The sequence below is a fragment of the Rhinoraja longicauda genome, chromosome 36 (genome assembly GCF_053455715.1).
Source record: "Rhinoraja longicauda isolate Sanriku21f chromosome 36, sRhiLon1.1, whole genome shotgun sequence".
Classification (NCBI taxonomy): Eukaryota; Metazoa; Chordata; class Chondrichthyes; order Rajiformes; family Arhynchobatidae; genus Rhinoraja; species Rhinoraja longicauda.
Window position 1 is genome coordinate 516,946 of NC_135988.1, and position 5,993 is coordinate 522,938.

The window sequence follows — 5,993 nt, forward strand, 5'->3', positions numbered from 1 at the left end:
TCGCACTTTTCAGGATTAAATTCCATCTGCCACTGCTCCGCCCATCTGACCATCTCATCTATATCTTCCTGCAGCTTGCAGATCCATTCCTCGCTATTCACCACCCCCCCTAACTTTGTATCATCTGCAAACTTGCCGATCATGCCCTGTACGTTGACATCCAGATCATTAATGTAGATTACAAACAGTAAGGGACCCAACACTGATCTCTGCGGCACCCCACTGGACACCGGCCTCCAGTCACAGAAGCAACCTTCTACCATCATCTGTATCTGTACAGATCTGAGTACCTGTAAATGAGCTTTGTTGGGTCGAGGACGAGGATTGTGGAAGCAGATCGTGGACCTAGGACGGATTGAATCGGAGGTCACGTCGGCGACCAGGAGTCTGGCTTAGGGGTGGATCCATGCAGGTTGGGTAACCAACATAACACCCTTAACCAGGCGGGATGGCGGCAGCAAAGGGAGCCTTCGGGACGGCTGCTACGGAGAGGAGACGGTGGCCCACCTCTTCACAGAGTGTGGATTTGCAAAGAGAGTCTGGAGAGGTCTGCAGGGGTCCCTGTCACGATTCATTCCGAGCAGCCCCGTCACAGAGGACTCTGTGATCTACGGACTGTTCCCAGGGACGCATTCGGAGACCGACATCGAGTGCTGCTGGAAGGTCACCAACTCGGTGAAAGACGCTCTTTGGTCTGCCCGAGCTTTGCTGGCCTCCCAGCGGAGCGAGCTGTCCGTCAAGGAATGTTGCCGACTGGCCCGCTGCAGACTGCAGGAGTACGTGCTGAGGGACGCACTGAAGCTTGGTGCAGCCAACGCTAAGGCCCTGTGGGGGAGGACCACAGTCTAGGGGCCTTCCGCTGCTGGACATGGGGGGCAGGGTGTGGTGGAGACACCCCTCCAAATAAGGGATACTGGGTTAATGTCTGTAAATGTAAGTAAATGTCTAAGTGAATGCCTGTATCGAATGTGTAACTTCCGGAAATGTCGGATGGGCTTGTTAAAAAAGATGTTTTGTAAATGATATTTATTACTTGAATAAAGTATTTTTTGATATTAAAAAAAATAAAATTAAAAAGGTTCTCCCAGGCAGGATGAGGCTATGTATCCCATTGCACTTCGTGTGTACTGACGCCTGCGATGTCCCCAAAAGTGGGATACTCGACTGCAAAATTTGTGGTAGTGGGGGACTGCGTTCGCGCTCTCCCCTGATCTTTAAACTAAAAACAGAATCAAACCTTCTCATACAAACTATTTGAATTTGATGCCGTGATCTTTTATAAGTTTTTTCTGCTCAACATCATCATTTGTCCTGTCTTACAATTTATTTCTCGTCATTCTCATATTTTTCATCAGTAATGACAAAACTAAAACTGATCTTCCACCAGAAAATTTGCCTAATAGACACAGCGAGATGAGTTTCAAAATATCGCGGATCTAAGACGGATTGAAATTGCAGGTCACGTCGGTGACCAGGAGCAAACATACTGGAGGAACAAGTTGAAATCGCATATACTGAAGTGGAGTACGCAAAGTAGCCATTTTAGCAGGCAAAACCAGCTTCGCTCTGCCTCTCGCAGTGTTATCAGTGTTGTGGGGGAACAGTATGTGCGATGATACCATAAAAATGCAGAATATCATCTCTCAACTCACATTTTTTTCCTATTTTTATTTTTAAATAGATAATAGGTGCAGGAGTAGGCCATTCGGCCCTTCGAACCAGCACCACCATTCAATGTGATCATGGCTGATCATTCTCAATCATCCTGCCTTCTCCCCATACCCCCTGACTCCGCTATCCTTAAGGGCTCTATGTAGCTCTCTCTTGAAAGCATTCAGAGAATTGGCCTCCACTGCCTTCTGAGGCAGAGAATTCCACAGATTTACAACTCTTTGACTGAAAAAGTTTTTCCTCATCTCCATTCATCTCCATAAGGGCCTACCCTTTATTCTTAAACTATGGCCCCTGGTTCTGGACTCCCCCAACATTGGGAACATGTTTCCTGCCTCTAACGTGTCCAACCCCTTAATAATCTTATATGTTTCGATAAGATCCCCCCTCATCCTTCTAAATTCCTGTGTATACAAGCCTCGTCGCTCCAGTCTTTCAACATATGACAGTCCTGCCATTCCGGGAATTAACCTAGTGAACCTACGCTGTACAGAGACCAAAACAGCACACAGTACTCCAGGTGCGGTCTCACTAGGGCCCTGTACACCTGTAGAAGGATCGCTTTGCTCCAATACTCAACTCCTCTTGTTATGGAGGCCAACATTCCATTGGCTTTCTTCACTGCCTGCTGTACCTGCATGCTTCCTTTCAGTGACTGATGCACTAGGACACCCAGATCTCGTTGTACGTCCCCTTTTCCTAACTTGACACCATTCAGATAATAATCTGCCTTCCTATTTGTACCACCAAAGTGGATAACCTCACACTTATCCACATTAAAGTACATCTGCCAAGCATCCACCCACTCACACAACCTGTCCAAGTCACCCTGCAACCTCATAGCATCTTCCCCACAGTTCACACTGCCACCCAGCTTTGTATCATCTGCAAATTTGCTAATGGTACTTTTAATGGTAATGGTACTTTTAATCCCTTCATCCAAGTCGGGTACCCCACTAGCCTGCCATTCTGAAAGGGTCCCCACTCTTTGCTTTCTGTCTGCCAACCAATTTTCTATCCATGTCAGTACCCTACCCCCAATACCATGTGCTCTAATTTTGCCACTACATCCACCGGCTCTCCCCTGTCAATTTTCCTAGTTACATCCTCAAATAATTCTAGAAGATTAGTCAAGCATGATTTCCCCTTCGGAAATGCATGCTGACACAGAAAGATCCTGTTACCAAATCCTGTTATCCAAATACTCCGTAATTTTGTCTTTTATAATTGACTCCAGCATCTTCACCAACACTGATGTCAGACTAACTGGTCTATAATTTCCCGTTTTCTCTCTCCCTCCTTTCTTAAAAAGTAGGATAACATTAGCTACCCTCCAATCCACAGGAACTGATCCTGAATCTATAGAACATTGGAAAATGAGCACGATTTCTAGAGCCACCTCCTTAAGTACCCTGGGATGCAAACCATCAGGCCCTGGGGATTTATCAGCCCAGTACCATCAGTCTACCCAACACCATTTCCTGACTAATGTGAATTTCCTTCAGTTCCTCCATCACCCTAGGATCTCTGGCCACTAGAACATCTGGGAGATTGTTTGTATCTTCCTTAGTGAAGGCAGATCCAAAGTACCAGTTCAACTCGTCTGCCATTTTCTTGTTCCCCATAATAAATCCCCCTGCTTCTGTCTTCAAGGGGCCCATATTTGCCTTCACTATTTTTTTTTTCTTCACATACCTTAAAAAACCTTTTACTATCCTCCTTTATATTATTGGCTAGCTTTCCCTCGTACCTCATCTTTTCTCCCAGTATTGCCTGATAAAGTTGAGTGTGGGGGGAGGGGGAGGGGGGCTGGGGGGTTATAGCCACAGGTTGGACAGAGATGAAAAGACAAAAGATGTGGTGTAACAATTAAGAATAAGGGGTAGGCTATTTAGAACCGAGATGAGGAGAAACGTTTTCACACAGAGTTGTGAATTTGTGCACCTATGGTCTATGTTTGTATGCAATTGTGAAGGGATAATAGAATTAGGTCATTCGGCCCATCAACTCTGCCATTCAATCATGGCTGATTTATCTTTCCCTCCTACCTTCTCATTCTCCTGCCTTCTCCCCATAACCTCTGACACCTGTACGAATCAAAAATCATTCTATCTCTGCTTTAAAAATATCCACTGACTTATACTCCACAGCCTTCTGTGGTAAAGTATTCCACAGATTCACCACCCTCTGACCAAAGAAATTTCTGCTCATCTCCTTCCGAAAAGTACGTCCTTTAATTCTGAGGCTATAGTTAGAATTACCATACTCTGGTCCTTGACTTTCCCACGAGTGGATACATCCTCTCCTTATCCATTCTATCCAAGCCTTTTACTATTCTGTATGTTTCAATAAGGTCCCCCTCATTCCTCTAAACTCCAGCGAGTACAGGCCCAGTGCCGAAAAACGCTCAGCATATGTTAACCTACTAATTCCGCGAATAATTCTTGTAAACCTCAGATATGGTGCCCCAAATTGCTCACAATATTCCAAATGCTGCCCTCCCAGCACTTTATAGCGCCTCAGCATTACTTCCTTATTTTGTATACAACCCTTCTTGAAATAAATGCCAGCATTGAGTTGGCTTTCTTTACTACCGATCCGAGATGCAGAATAACTGTTTGGGAATCCTGCACCAGCACTCTCAAGTCCCTTTGCACCTCCGATTTCTGGACTCTCTCCCCATTTAGAAAATATGCTATGCCTTTATTCCTACTACCAAAATGCATGACTCCATGCTTTGCTACACTATATTCCATCTACCACTTCTCTGCCCACACTCCCAACCATGGGAGGTCAACAAGGCTCGGGCAGACCAAAGAGTGTCTTTCACCGAGTTGATGACCTTCCAGCAGCACTCGATGTCAGTCTCTGAATGCGTCCCTGGGAACAGTCCGTAGATCACAGAGTCCTCTGTGACGGAGCTGCTCGGCATAAATCGTGACAGGGACCCCTGCAAACCTCTCCAGACTCTCTTGGCAAATCCACACTCTGTGAAGAGGTGGGCCACCGTCTCCTCTCTGTAGCAGCCGTCCCGAGGGCAGCGTGCGCTGGTAGTGAGGTTCCGGCGGTGCAGGAAGGATCCGACTGGGAGGGCTCCCCTCACCGCCAGCCAAGCCAGGTCTTGGTGCTTGTTGGTGAGTTCTGGCGATGAGGCATTTTGCCAGACAAGCTGGGCAGTCTGCTCTGGGAACCACGCCACAGGATCCATCGAGTCATTTCCCTGCAGTGCCTGCAGGATGTTCCGTGCTGACCACTGCCCGATGGACTTGTGGTCAAAGGTGTTGGTCTGGAAGAACCTTTCCACGAGCGACAGATGGTGCGGCAATGTCCAGCTGACTGGCACATTGCGTGGCATCAGCGCCAGGCTCATCCTTCCCAACACCAGGGACAGGTAGAACCTCAGCAGGGTGTGGCACTTGGTGCCCACGTGCCTTGGCTCTACGCTCCGCCTGATGCAGCCACACACGAAGGTGGCCATCAGGATGAGGGCGATGTTGGGCACGCTTTTAACCCCGTTTTCTGCCGACTTGTGCATTGTGGCCCGTCGCACCCGGTCCATCGCCGACCCCCAGATGAAGTGGAAGACGGCCCGGGTGATACCCCTGGCATAGGAGGGATGGACGGGACACACTTGCGCCAAGTACAGCAGCCCCGAGAACACCTCACACCTGATGACCAGATTTTTCCCTGTGATGAGAGGGAGCGCTGCTTCCACAGCTCCAGCTTCTTCCCCACCTTGGCTATCCACTCCAGCCAATTCTTGTCACACACCTCAGCCTTCCCGAACCAGATCCCCAGCACCTTCAAGATGTAAGGCTTGTTGGTGAAGGGGATGGAAGATCGGTCGGGCCAGTTGCCAAAGTGCATGGCCTTGCTCTTCCTGCGGTTCACTCTGGCCCCCGTGGCCAACTCAAACTGGTCGCAGACGCTGATCAGTCTGCAGACCGACCCTGGATCCGAGCAGAAGATGGCGACATCGTCCATGTACAGGGAGGCATTGACCTGAGTGCCCCCACTGCCTGGCAATGTCACTCCTCTTATGCTCGCATCCTTCCTGATGGATTCGGCAAAGGGCTCAATACAACAGACGAACAAGACAGGGGAGAGAGGGCAACCCTGCCTGACTCCAGACCTGACGGGGAAGCTGTCTGATTCCCACCCATTGATTTGGACAGCACTACAGATATCGGTGTAGAGCAGTTGTATCTACTTCCTGATTTCCTCCCCAAAGCCCATTTTGGAGAGCACGTCCCTCATGTACGTGTGCGATTTCAAAAAATACTTTATTCAAGTAATAAATATAATTTACAAAACATCTTTTT

The 5,993-nt window shown here is 48.2% G+C and overlaps 1 pseudogene; it reads left to right on the plus strand.

Moving 5' to 3' along the window:
- The first annotated feature begins 1,078 nt into the window (after nt 1-1,078).
- Nucleotides 1,079-1,210, plus strand: LOC144610480 (U1 spliceosomal RNA; annotated as a pseudogene).
- Nucleotides 1,211-5,993: the final 4,783 nt, after the last annotated feature.